Source organism: Mirounga leonina, unplaced genomic scaffold (assembly GCF_011800145.1).
Source record: "Mirounga leonina isolate KUSES-001 unplaced genomic scaffold, KU_Mleo_1.0 Mir_101799, whole genome shotgun sequence".
NCBI lineage: Eukaryota > Metazoa > Chordata > Mammalia > Carnivora > Phocidae > Mirounga > Mirounga leonina.
In genome coordinates, this window is record NW_023270210.1 from 1,494,846 (window position 1) to 1,509,627 (window position 14,782).

Consider the following 14,782-nt stretch of genomic DNA (forward strand, 5'->3'; position numbering starts at 1 on the left):
TCTCTCTCAAATAAATTAAAAAAAAGAAAAAAGAAAAAAGAAATGTTAGCATTTTGCCCTATTTTCATCCTCCTCCTCCTGTGGAATTCCAATGTGACGGGTCCAGTGAAATCCCAGGCCGTAGTTGCACTTGCTTGCCCTGCCTCCCTGAGGTAGCCTGTCCCCCAAAGGGGATACTCTCCATGCAAGCTTTATGCTCTGTTACACATAATAATATATAACATTCAAAACTGTTTTTACAAATACGCAGGAGGATTTCCTACTCTGTGTTACATTCCGCAGCTCATTCTTTTTGCTCAGTATTTGGCTTTTGAGCTTGGTCCGTGTTGCTCTGTATAGACCTTCATTCAACATGTCTCCTTGTGCTGTAGAAACATCTTTACAACAGAAGCCCCACCAGAGCCCAGAGGGAGAATGGAATTTAGAGAAACGGGGATTGACATCTGGTTTATGTTTACATCCTTTGGTCCTATTAACCAAGAAGATATTTTTATTTCTTTGTTTGTGAAAGCTTTCTACAAAAAAAGGCATCCATTTTCTAGATTTATTAATAGGGCAGTCCAAAGGTTTTATTTTTAGATTTGAAAGAAAGCAAAGAAAGCTTCTGAGATATGCACATTTCCCTTTGTTCCCATCTTCTTTGCAACATTCCACATTGCTGAAACACAAGCTTGAGCACTTTTAAGCATGAGCTGACTTTCTACATGTGGATTATTTTTGAAAATATTAAAGTATTTTGGTTTTTCTGGGACTTCTAGTGGTACTTAAGTTTTGACGTTACTTTGATAAGTTATATTTTAAATTTGTCTATACATATTTAATAATATATTTTAAAATATGAATTTTTGTGTGTTTTTTGTGTTTTTGTAAACAGCAGAAGGTATCAGTCCATATTAAGTACTAATTTGCTCTAATATTTTCAGCTGTTTGTGGAATTACACTTGGCAAAAAAAACCAGACAAACGTCTGCAGTTGTGACAGTTTGTCTTTCTGTTCCGCTTAACTCCAGAATAAATAATTCTAGTGAATTTTTTTCTAGGCATGTAAGAACATAGGAATGATTAAAGTCGTCATAATACTTAAGGAGTTAGGGAAAGTTGAAAGTCTTTTTAAGTGGTTACCCTATAAAAAATGTAGCTTATAAGCAACTGTCTAAAATTTCTTAGCTACTCTTCCAGGTTGTTCAAGACAAACAAAAATGTAGTATTAAGCTGTTTATTTTTAAATTACACAAGTAAAGCATCATTGCAGAAAATTCAGAAAATGCATATGAAAATCACTGTGGGAATTCCACCACGTGGAGAAAACGGCTGTTGCTATTTGGTCTGTATCTTCCTAGACCAAGGGTTCTGACTCATGGTTGAAAATCCATGGGTTCCATGACCTTGGATGGGACAGATACTTCATCTTGATTTTCACTAACCTCTCGCTGAAAATTCAGTTTTCCTTCAGTGACAAATGTGGGCCATAGACTATGGTAGTATTAGGAGTACCTGTGACTTTATCACCAAGAGAGATGAAAGATACTTTCTTATCACATTACAGTTACAGATATTTTGGAAACATCATTTTTTCTCGTCATGCTTCAAACCTAGGGTAGTTATTAGACCTAATTACTCAATGGTTTCCTAAAGAAGCACATACTACTCTGCACCCATGTCGACATATGTTGTTAGTCAATTTCTATGCATTTAATTTTATGCATTTCAAAACATTCTTCTGAGGGGAGGGTTCCAGAGAGCCCAAAGGGTCCATGGCAGAAAAAGGTTAAGAACACCTGTGTACATTATACCATGCAACTACAAACATCGGAGCAGTCAGCACTTGAGTAGTCAGTATGTGGGGAAAGAGCCTAAAGAAAGCCCTAGAGTACAAGTGCAATAAATGGAGAAAAAATGACATTTAAAGCTTACTTCAAATTATTCTATCAAATATTTTTATTAACCCATTTAGTGTTCTGTAGAATCCGTGCAAAGTGTAATGCAACTAAAGCTGTTTAAGTATACTTCTTTTTAAGATTTTTTTATTTTTTTATTTTTTTTTTAAGATTTTTTTTTTTTTAAAGATTTTATTTATTTATTTGAGACAGAGAGAATGAGAAAGAGAGCACACGAGAGGGGGGAGGGTCCGAGGGAGAAGCAGACTCCCTGCCGAGCAGGGAGCCCGATGCGGGACTCGATCCCGGGACTCCAGGATCATGACCTGAGCCGAAGGCAGTCGCTTAACCAACTGAGCCACCCAGGCGCCCCAAGATTTTTTTATTTTTAAGTAATCTCTACACCCAGTGTGGGGCTCAAATCCACAACCGCGAGATCCAAGAGTCACATGTTCCACCAACTGAGCCAGCCAGACACCCCAAGAATACTTTTAATACCACATAAATTGCTTGGTAAATAATAGTGTCAAAGTCACCTTTGTTGGGCGCCTGGGTGGCTCAGTTGGTTAAGCGACTGCCTTCGGCTCAGGTCACGATCCTGGAGTCCCGGGATCGAGTCCCGCATCGGGCTCCCTGCTCAGCAGGGAGTCTGCTTCTCCCTTGGACCCTCCCCCCTCTCATGTGCTCTCTCTCATTCTCTCTCTCTCAGATAAATAAATAAAATCTTTAAAAAAAAAAAGTCACCTTTGTTGTTGGCATTTAAACATTCTTCTAGAGTCTTCCTTATGCACTCTTGTGCATACATATTGTTTTAAATAAATAGGATTATACAACATGTGCTGTTGTAACTTGCCTTCCTTCCTCAATGGTAGGTTGTAGATATCTACCCATGTCAGTAAAAATAGATTGATAACACCACCTTTCCCTAAGATAAAAATAACTTAATTGCATTTTCTTTTTTTTAAAGATTCATTTATTTATTGGAGAGAGAGAGAGAGCAGGGGGAGGCACAGAGGGAGAGAGAGAATCCTGAAGTAGACGACTACCTGCTGAGTGCAGAGCCCGATGCGGGGCTCAATCCCAGGACCCTGAGATCATGACCTGAGCCAAAATCAAGAGTTGGTGCTTAACTGACTGAGCCACCCAGGCGTCCCTCAACTGCATTTTCTAATTATAAAAATAATAATCTGTTAAATGGAAAAAATTTTTAGAAAATAAAGAGGAAAAGTAAGAATTGCCTATAAACATGGCACCTACAGATAACATCTGGCTAATGTCTTTACACCATCATATATTTTTTTTTTTGAGAGAGAGTGCGTGTGGGTGAGTGGGGGGAGAGAATATTTTTTTAAGATTTTTAAAAAATGTATTCGAGAGAAAGAGCAAGCACAAGCAGGGGGAGGGGCAGAGTGAAAGGGAGAAGCAGACTCCCCACTGAGTGTGGAGCCTGACACGGGCCTTGATCCCAGAACCCTGAGGTCATGACCTGAGCCAAAGTCAGACACTTAATCGACTGAGCCACCAGGCACCCCGAGAGAGAGAATCTTAAGCAGGCTCCATGTCCAGCGTGGAGCCTGACACGGGGCTTGATCTCATGATCCTGAGATCATGACCTGAGCCAAAATCAAGAGTCGGCGCTCAACCGACTGAGCCATCCAGTCACCCCTTTACCCCATCGTTTTTGATGAGTACATGACATTTCATTGAGGTCTGTGCCTCGATTTAATTAGGGGCATATCCATTGATTATGTGTTTTCATTGCGCCGAATGGCAGGTATGGCTGTGTGCTGATGATTCCACTCTGTGCCTGCATCTCCTGATTTCATAGGACAATTTGTTATAGTGACACTCAATTCTAAATGATGGTATTGTTCCACATTTAGTAACTTTTCATCTGGCCAATACAGTTCAGTTTAAGTACAGAATTCTTTGCTGCTCCGTGCTGAAAGATCTGCAGTTCATCAGGCTGTCATCCAACCATTCATTCCATGATGGAGTTAGGTGTCTACAGTACCTCAGGCACTGTAGCAGGCAGGCTGTAGGATGACTGAGACAAATTGGTACCTTTCCTCATGGAACTTAAGTTTGGCGGGAGAGACAGACTTTAAATAATTGACAAGTAATTATGTAATTACAGCAGGTTAAGTGCTCTGAAGGACGCGGGGGATGGGGGTGGGGAGAGGGGTATTCACCATGATCATGAGTAATAGGGAAACAGTCCAACTTGGGAGGGATAAGGAAACCTGTGCTAAGGAGGCAGTATTGAAGCAGAGAATTGAGGGGTGAACAGAAGTGGGCAAGATGCAGAGTGGAGGAGGGTTTTCCTAACGGAGAAGAGCATGTGTGAAGGCCCTGAGCCTGGGAGGAGCTTAGCTGTCTGAGGCACTTAAGGAAGCCCTATGTGGCTGGAGCAGAATTGGGCGTGGGTGGCAGTGATTCAGGGAGACAGGTTGATGGGCTAGGTGCAGGATTTTTTTTTTTTTAAGATTTTATTTATTTATTTGAGAGAGAGAGAATGAGAGAGAGCACATGAGAGAGGGGAGGGTCAAAGGGAGAAGCAAACTCCCTGCCGAGCAGGAAGCCCGATGCGGGACTCGATCCCGGGACTCCAGGATCATGACCTGAGTCGAAGGCAGTCGCTTAACCAGCTGAGCCACCCAGGCGCCCCGGTGCAGGATTTTTTTTTAAGATTTTATTTATTTTAGAGCGAGTGAGTGTGCTTGTGCAGGGGGAGGGGCAGAGGGATGGAGAGAATCTCAAGCACACCGCGCTGAGCACAGAGCCCAGCTCGGGGCTGGATCTCAACAGCCCTGAGATCATGACCTGAGTGGAAATCAAGAGTCAGGTGCTTTAACCAACTTAGCTGCCCAAGTGCCCTAGTGCAGGATTTTTTATATTAATGTCAGAGGCAGTAGGAAACTATTGAAGGGTTAGGTTGTTTAGGGTTTGAGTTTTTATCAAAATATTACAGCCACTCGATAACAATATAACTTGTCTCAAAACAGGTTATGGTGACAACAACAGCCTACCCCTTCCTCTTCCTGTTCCACAACCCAGATATGACAGCTTTTAACTGTTTCTGCTTTCAGTTTCTTTGATGGTTACCTTCAAAATTAAATCATATGCTTATACATCTTTCTTCATTTACCAACTTTGGGGACTTATGTTAACTCCCTGAAATGAAAGAGGATGACTTAGCATACATCACCTCCCGTGTTGAGACTCATATTCACATTTTCTCTGTAACTTCAGTGGTTCCTGTTCCATCAACTTTAGTCCACATGGCACTTCCCTTCTGTTAAGGTGAGGATACTAATGACCCTGCTTTTCCTCCCACCTTTTCCCCACTTTTACCTCCTAAAAGCTACACTTGACCATATCAGTTCTTACTATTCTCAACATTTGTGTTCTGCCCTGCAACCACATCCAAGTGGTCATAAGTTAATTCTAAAGTTGAAAACCTGCCGGGGCGCCTGGGTGGCTCAGATGGTTAAGCGTCTGCCTTCGGCTCAGGTCATGATCCCAGGGTCCTGGGATCGAGCCCCACATCGGGCTCCCGGCTCAGCGGGGAGCCTGCTTCTCCCTCTGACCCTCTCCCCTCTCATGCTGTTTCTCTCTCGCTCGCTCTCTAAAAAATAAATAAAATCTTTAAAAAAAAAAAAAAAGAAAGAAAACCTGTCAACATCATTGATACTGTTACACATATGTAAATATTGTTTACCCTGAGGCCAAGTCACAAATGCTAGGATTACATTTCCTTCTTTATAGGTCTGGAGTCACAGTTGCTAGACCACTCAGAGGAGAATGACCAAGCAAGGTAAATTGGATCCTCTTTTCTTAGACTCCATCACCTGCTTAAAATCCTTGCCACAGTTTAACCTGCTTCATATTTGGACCTTGGTTTTCTTGTACAGATCTTCCCACTGTTTCTGATTGCCTTTTGTTCTTTAATAGTATTCCCTGATCTTGTTGTAAAATCTTTTCAGCCATGCTGTTTCTTTCTTGCAGTTCTGTGTCATCAACTCCCCTTCCCCTCTCACAGATGCCACTCAGAGCTCTCTGTTCCCCTCCTGCAACCTGGACAAGTACTTGCTCTCTAAGGTTGTACACAGCTGCCGCCTGGATCTTCCTTTCCCTGAGCTCTTGGGTTGGAGCCACTGTTTCCCAAAAGCCATGTCTTTTACATGGCTTACTCCTTGTTTTCTGGAATACGTCTTTAAATAACTTACCGTGGTAGGGTGTGTAAACTGTAGTGGACACTCTTGTTGCTTACTCATGTCCATTCCCTCTTTACCCATTCCCAACAGAACCCTGGTATAATTCACCTTTCTACCTTACTCCCACCACCAGCAAGTATCCTTAAGTCATTCCACACATTGCATTCCCTTAGCAACTGTTATTGATCAAGGTTGGACCTATGGTCTCAGTTGGTCCACTCAGAATGAAGGGAGGGGCTTTTTTTTTTTTTTTTTTAAGATTTTTATTTGAGAGAGAGAATGAGATAGAGATCATGAGGGTCGGAGGGAGAAGCAGACTCCCTGCTGAGCAGGGAGCCCGATGCAGGACTTGATCCCGGGACTCCAGGATCATGGCCTGAGCCGAAGGCAGTCGCTTAACCAACTGAGCAACCCAGGCGCCCCAGGAAGGGCTTTGATGGTACATTCAGGGTAGACTATATTTCCCTCACTGGATGTAAATCAGGAAGATGCTGTTAGCAGCTCTGGTGTAACCTCAGATTGAGGTACTGTGCCTCACTTAGTAGGAAGTAACAGCATTTCCTCACCAAGGATGGGGGAGCAGAGGGACAGGAGGAATCTGGGGCCTGCCCCAGCTCTGGGCTTCCAGTTATATGAAAGAATATATTTTCTTACTGTGTAAGCCAGTTTCAGTTGGCTTTTCTGTTACTTGCAGCCAAAAGCATTGTAACAGACAGTCTTCTGAGTCATTGCATGTGTGAAATGCTTTTCTTCTGTTCTTCTATTCTATTGACTGAGCATAAGATTCCAAGTTGAAAATCATTTTTCCTCCTAACTTTGAGGGCACTGCTTCCAGTGTCTTCTAGCATGCAAACTCACTAATGGAAGAAACATCTGATGTCAATCTGTTGTGGTTCTTTTGTAGGTGGACTTCTTTTCTCTCTCCTTCCCTGGAAAATTTTTAGGATTTTTTTTCTTTTTCTTTGGTGTCTTGAAATTTCATGAGAATGTGTCTGGAGTTGTGTCTTTTTCATTCATTATACTGGGGTCATTCAGTCAGAATACTTTTGTCTGTTGTCAACTCTTTTTTTAAAAATATGTTTCATTTTTCCATTTTCTCTTTTTTATGGAGATTCCTTTCAGCTTAATTTTGGACTTCTTATATTGGTCCTCTGTTTCAATCTTCTCATATTTTCCTTTTGTTTTCTTTCGCTCTGAATTTTGGAAGATCTCCTAGACTTTATTTCCATCCCTTCTGTTAAATTCTTTATTTCAGCCAAATCTTTTTCTCTACTTACTGTGAAGCCTGTGTGCCCACTGCCTAGATTCAACAATTGTTAACATTTTGACATATTTGCTTGGTCTATTTAGAGATGTGCATTTTTATATCTTTTTGCTGACCATTTGAAAGGAATTCGCAGACATCATGACATTTCATCCTTAAGTACTTCAGCATACATATCCTAAAAATAAGGACATTTTCCAATATAACACAGTGCCCTGAGCAATCTAAAAACATTAACAGTTCTCTAATGTTGTCATCAGACAGCCATTCTAAATTCTGATTTTTCCCAAATGATTCTTATAGCTGTTTGGGAAGAGGGAAACTAGAAAGCAGTTAAGATTTATACCTTACATTTGAGTATGTTTCCTTTTTCTCTTTTAAGAAGAATAGCCTACCCACTTCCAGTCCACCTGCAACATTGACTTTTTGGAGCAACCAGCCCAGCTGTTTTACAAAAGGCCCACATTCTACATGTGTCTCTTCCTGTTTATCCCTTATAATTAATTATAAATGAGAGGTTAGATTTGAGGGCTTGTTGGGGCGCCTGGGTGGCTCAGTCGTTAAGCGTCTGCCTTTGGCTCAGGTCATGATCCCAGGGTCCTGGGATTGAGCCCTGCATCGGGCTCCCCACTCCGCGGGAAGCCTGCTTCTCCCTCTCCCACTCCCTCTGCTTGTGTTCCCTCTCTCGCTGTGTGTCTCTCTCTGTCAAATAAATAAATAAAATCTTAAAAAAAAAAAAAGATTTGAGGGATTGTTTAGGTAACCATTTTGGGCAAGATTATTTTGTATTAGTATCAGATCAGGAGGCATATACTGGATAGTTTTCCTGTGGTTCCTGATGCTATGTTTCACCATTTGGTTGAAGAAGCAGAAGACTGCCAGATCTTTCCAGATGCAGATGCACAGTTTTCCTGTTGTAATTGATAAGTAATATGTGGTATGATGCTTTGGCATGACACAAAGATTCTGTTTCCCAACAACTATTCATTTGATGATTTTAGCATTCATTGGTGATCCTTGCTTGCCTCAGTCTATTATTTCATTGGGAGTTACAAAATGATGGATTTTCTAATTCTGTCATCTCTTCTACATTTAATATTGGCATTCTTCTGTAAAGAACTTTCCCTCATCAAATAAGGAGGATCTATATTTCCTCCTAAAAAAACAGCATAAGTACTAAATCTTTGCCTTTAACTACTAAATTAATTACTAAATCCCAGAGTAAGGAGTTGGTGTAATAGTCACACCCAGATGATGGCAAACTATCTGCTGTTGTGTTTTCTCTTCTCTTTCATGTAAGTATGGACTCATGGATTTTTATTTATGGAATGTTTTACAATTCAGCTACAGTCACTATTTTTTTTAATCAAAGTATTCCAGATTTGGTCAGTGTGAGTCCCTTCATGCTGGCACCTGTGTCCTCTTGGCATACTCTCATCAATTAGTCTTTGAGTGATTCTTTGCTTTCTGGCACAGGAAAGCATGTGTACTTTTTCCATGTGTGCTTTTCCTGCCCCAAAACTGGTTCCAAGAGTTCTCATTCCTTTTAGTGGAAAATGGTATTTAGGAGCCAAGATTTGGGTGCTAGATGTGTTCATTCTTACTGGGGTGACATTCTTTCTAGGCTCTCAGTGGACAAAACTAAAAAATATGCTGAAAAAAATTTTAAACTTGTATATATAATGGTGTGTTTTTGTGGAAATTTAACATTTGAGGGCTTGTCTTTAACTTTTATCCTTTTATATCTTTTTCTTACACTGAAAATGTGGATTCTTTTTTTTAAGATTTATTTGTTTATTTGAGAGAGAGAGAAAGTGCACAAATGGGGGAGGGGCAGGGGGGGGGTGCAGACTCCCTGCTGAGCCGGGGAGCCTGACGATGCAGGGCTCAATCCCAGGAACCTGAGATCATGTCCTGAGCCAAAACCAAGAACTGGACGCTTAACCAACTGAGCCACCCAGTTGCCCCCAAGATTCTTTTTAAAAAAAAAAAAAAGATTTTATTTATTTGACAGAGAGAGGGAGCACAAGCAGGGGGAGTGGGAGAGTGAGAAGAACGCTTCCCGCTGAGCAGGGAGCCCGATGTGGGGCTCGATCCCAGGACCCTGGGATCATGACCTGAGCTGAGGGCAGACGCTTAACCGACTGAACCACCCAGGTGCCCCGCCCCGAAGATTTTTAATTTACATACTTATTTGCTTTATCTAATAATATACATAAAATAGTTATAAAATTATAATATTAATACTACTACTAACCTGCAGTGGTTGAAGAATCAGGACAGAGTTCACAGCAACCACAGCAGCTGGAAACCAAGAGTAGAAATCCTGGAAAGCAGATAGCCACAGGCAGGGGGCACATATTCTTCTTATAAACTTGGCTAAATTTCAGCTAAGGCAAAAGAAATGAACAGAGATTTCAGATGCTGCCCACCATAGGGAAGAGTTTGGAGTTTGAATTCTACCAAGTTGACTTCCTGCTAAAATAAATCGATACTCTTTATTGGAACATAACAGAACCCAAAGTTTGACAGTGTATCATTCACAATGTCTAGACATTTGGAAAGATAGGAAAATGTGACCCTTACTCAGGAGCAGGGATAAGCAAATTTTTTTTCTGTACGTAGTAACTGTTTTAGGCTTTCCTAGCCATGTAGTCTCTGTGACAACTATACAACTCTGCTGTTGTAGTGTGAAAGCAGCCATAGACAGTACATAAATGAATAGGCATGATTGCATTCCAATAGAATTTTATTTACAGAGATAGGCAGAGGGTCACATTGGGCCTGCTGGTCATACTTTGCCCACCCCTGTTCAAGAGAAAAGGCAATCAATGGCAACCTACCCCAGGATGACCCAAGTGTTGGAATTAGCAGAGAAGGATTTTAAAGCAGCTATTGTAACTATGCTCAAAGACATAAAAGAAAATATGCTCGTAACGAAAGCACGATCAGTAGCCCTAAATCCACTCATATAGATAATTACGTTAAATGAAAATGGACTAGACATTTTGGTTAAACGGCGAAGATTGTGGGCTGGATTAAAAAAACAAGGCCTGGGGTGTCTGGGTGGTTCATCGGTTAAAAGCGTCTGACTCTTGATCTCAGCTCAGGTCTTGATCTCAGGGTCATGAGTTCAAGTCCTGTGTTGGGCTCCATGCTGGGTGAGCAGCTTACTTTAAAAAAAAAAAAACCCAAAGCCAAGCTATATGTTGTCTATAAGAGAAGCAGTTTTAATATAAAGACACCACTAGGTTGAAAATAAAAGGATGGGAAAAAGTATACTGTGCAAACAGTAAGCATAGGAAAGCTGGAGTAGCAATATTAATATTAAAAAAAAAGCAGACTTCAAAACCAAGGATATTACCAGAGATAAAGAAACACACTTCGTAATGAGAAAAGGGTCAGTTTATCAGGAAGACATCAACAGTCACAGATACGTATGTGTCTAATTACAAAGCTGCAGAATACATGAAGAAAAATTTAAAATTTAAAACTTTTGCTCTTCAAAGGATACTGTTAAGAAAATGAAAAGACAAATCACTGAGAAAATAGTTGAGACAAGTCATAGAGAAAATAGAAAATCATATATTTGACAAAGGGCTTGTATTTAGAATATATAAAGTACTCACAGTTCAATAATAAAAAGGGGAAAAGATTTTAATAGATACTGCACAAAGGAAGGCATCTGAATGATGACCATGAGAACATGCTTAACATTACCCATCAGAGAAATGCAAATTAAAACCACAACGAAGTACCACTACACACCCACCAGAATGGCCAAAATTGAAAATTGACAATACCAAATGTTGATAAGGATGTTGAGTATGACTGAATGAGAAATGGTACCAGGGAACTTTTCTGTGGCCATAGTGATGTTTTCTATCTTAAAAGAGGTTTGGCGGGGCGCCTGGGTGGCTCAGTCGTTAAGCGTCTGCCTTCGGCTCAGGTCATGATCCCAGGGTCCTGGGATCGAGCCCCGCGTCGGGCTCTCTGCTCTGTGGGAAGCCTGCTTCTCCCTCTCCCACTCCCCCTGCTTGTGTTCCCTCTCTCGCTGTGTCTCTCTCTGTCAAATAAATAAAATCTTAAAAAAAAAAAAAAAAAGGTTTGGCTTATACAGATGCACGCACTTGACAGAACTCATCAAGTGATACACTTGAAAGATTTGTCATTTCACTAGAGGTAAATTTTACCTACAAAAATGATAATGAGTTTTCAACTCTAGTTAATGATATGCATGCCCAAAGTATTTGGGTATACTGGTGTGCAAACTTTGAAATGCACCAAAAATAAGATGGATTGCTGGATAAATGAATGATGTCAACAGCAGCAGAGTCTAGGTGATGAGAATGTGGGGGTGTTCTTTGTGCAGTTTGCTCAGTTGTTCTGTGTGTTTGAATTTATGCTTTATAATATGTTGGGGAAAAGTCACTTGGAGTAGTTCTCTTCTGTGTGGTTATGTTATTGATTTGATATACAGCTAGTTTTATTTGTTTTCAGCATTGTTTGCTTTTTTCTCTATTTTTGGAATATGTAAAGTATTTAATGGTTCAAAAGTCAAGCCTAATTTAATATGGGGAATTGCTACTTCACTGAATCTTGTTTAGTTATGATCGTAGAATAATAAGTTACGATTGTAATAGTGGTTCTTCATATTAATGGTTTATAGGCCCACACTTTATGTACATGTAAGCAACATTGAAATGCAAGATGATGTCTGTTGAATCTAGTATAATAGACTTGAAATTTTTTAAGCCAACCCTATATAAGAAATATATACTCAGAGGTCACATTTCTGTTTCTACCCCCCTTGGTCCCCTTATAGGTGATCATTTTATTAGTTTTTTGCTCATCCTTCTAGTGTTTCCTCTTACAAAGATAGGCCAATAGACATGTATTCTTATTTCTCCTTCTTCCTTACATAGAAAGTTAGCACGATGGATATGTTTCACGTTTTCACTTGGTCTGTCCTGGAGATCGTTCCCTATCATTGTAGATTCCCTCCTTTTTTATGGCAGTATGGAGTTTTCTCTTCCTCATTCTTTTTGTTCCTGCTGCATAGACTCTGTTGTATAGATGAACTGTGCTTTAGTTGAGCAGCTCTCTATGGATGGACATTTGGATCCTTTTCAGCCTTTTCCTATTGTAAACAATGCCACACTGTTGTTTTGTATTTGTACCTAATCCGTTTTTAATCTCTGAACTCTTTTATTGTCTGTTTCTTTATTGTTTGTGGACACTTCTGTTCTGGTTTTATAACTATATTGTCTTCTAGAATGTTTCCCAGAATATTTCCTCTAGGGACAGAATTGGTCTCTCTTCCATGTTGCTGGATCTCTTCCCCTAGCCCTGGAGAGCCGTTCAGGTTGGGAACAAGAGGCCTGGGTAGCTGGCACACTGCCTCTGCTCTGGTGGAGTCCCCCATTCCTGTAGGGTCTCTCCCCGAAGAGGGATTTGGAGTAGGAGTTCTGTAGGGGGCAGGGCAGGTTAACCAGAGTTGGCTTTGCAGGGTAAGCAGATAGAAGTCAGCCCTCATGCCATGGACCCTCAGAGGCCAGATAGAGATGGGCTTCACTTGGGCTGCTGTCAGCCATACCCGGAGCCTTGCTGGGAGGAAGGGAAAGTTCCAGCTGGATATAGAAAAGACCCCTTGGTTTCTTGCCCACGGGAGAAAGTGGCACCTTGCCACTGAAAGGGTGCTCCACTGACCAGCCCCAGTATCATTAGCCTCACGTGGGAGTTTTCTGGAAGTGCCCTGCCCCAACCTTCTGGATCACAATCTGATGCTCTGCAAGCCCCCCAAGTGATCCATGTGTGTGCGAGTTTGAGGGGCGCTGCTTGTCCCTGGTCTACTCTCAGAGCCTCTTTGGGGTTCTAACCAGCACATGGGCTCCCATCTCTTTTGTAGTACATTCTGCTCTGTTCCATTAGTCAACATATTCCTCCTACTTCTAGCATCTAGAAATTTGTGAAATATATCTGTTCAGAAGTCCCCTCCTGCTATCATCTTTGTTGGAGGTTTCTTCCTCTTTATACATCTGTACTTTGTTTCTTCAAGGTTTGAAGGGCTAGGTAGCAAATGCATGTATATAGTTTGTTATTGTCTAATGAAGGATTTTAAGCAGGGACCTAGCTGTAACGTGGTGAACTTCATCAGAGGTGATGGGGACAGAAGCCAGATTGGAGTGAGTGGGAGGTGAGGAAGTAGAGACCAGGTATAGACAACTCTTAGAGAAGTTATGCTTTGATGAGGACCAGAGAAGTGAGAGTGGGGTTGAGGGCAATGGTGTTGCAGAGGGTCTTTTTCTTATTTATTTGTCAGAGAGAGCACAAGCAGGGGGAGTGGCAGGCAGAGGGAGGAGCAGGCTCCCCACTGATCAAGGAGCCCAATATGGGGCTCGATCCCAGGACCCTGGAATCATGACCTGAGCCAAGGCAGACACTTCACCAACTGAGCCACCCAGGCATCCCGAAGTCACATGGATCCTTGGTTAAGGTTCAGTAGTCTTGTAAGAATTAGAGCTCACACAGTGCTGGAGGCCAGAGGTGCAAAATTTAGGTGTCACAAGGCCCCACTCCTTCCAGAGGCTCTAGTGGAGGATCCTTCCTGCCTCTTCCAGTGGCTGGCAGCTGCCTGGCAGTCCTAGATGTTCCTTGGCTTGTGGTCACATCACTGCAACTTGTGCTTCCATCTGCACTTGGCTTCTCACCCTAATCCAGGAGGAGCTCGTCTTTAGATCTTTCACTTAACCACATCTGCAAAGACTCTTTTCCCAGATAAGGTCACATTCAAGGGTCCAGGGATTAAGGGATGTATGAACCTTTTTGTGGCCACCATTGAACCCACTATAGAAGCCTGTCCATCACCAGGGCAGAAGGGCCCAGGGAAAGCCAGGAGTCCCCACAGAACAGTTGTTTTCAGTGGAATCCAGGCTATAAGCAGAGGGACAGTGGCCACTCGGTTTTATTTTGTGTAGCACGACCACAGTATTTTAGCTAACGGAGCTCTCATGGTAGACTTAATGAGATGTTTATCTTGTCCTGAGTGGTCTTCACACAGCACCCATGTAACTCCTGGCTTTCTGGCTGCCACAGTTTGGGAGCTGTAACAGAACAACCTTGTTATTCCCTGGAAAGTTTGTGTAGTTAAAATTAAGGGTTCCTTTAAGTCTGTTCTCATACCCCTATACCTTGCACTGTGACTAGACGTGGAAATAAAACATTAATAACTGAAAGTGCCGGGGCGCCTGGCTGGCTCAGTGGGTAGAGCATGTGACTCTTGACCTCAGGGTCATGAGTTCAAGCCCCACATTGGGCATAATGTTTACTTTTAAAAAAACGTGAAAGTGGGGCACCTGGGTGGCTCAGTCGTTGGGCATCTGCCTTCGGCTCAGGTCATGATCCCAGGGTCCTGGGATCGAGCCC

At 41.8% G+C, this 14,782-nt stretch overlaps 1 protein-coding gene across 2 annotated transcripts in view; it reads left to right on the forward strand.

Annotated features, from left to right (window-relative positions):
• MECP2 (methyl-CpG binding protein 2) overlaps positions 1-14,782 on the forward strand; it is a 61,051-nt gene that overhangs the window by 11,972 nt on the left and 34,297 nt on the right. Inside the window, exon 3 of one of the 2 annotated variants that reach the window (XM_035011059.1) lies at positions 5,645-5,693. The exons of the other annotated variant lie outside the window; for it this stretch is intronic. The gene's annotated coding sequence lies outside the window, so the exon portion shown is untranslated. The remainder of the gene's footprint in view (positions 1-5,644; positions 5,694-14,782) is intronic. 2 annotated transcript variants of the gene reach the window in all.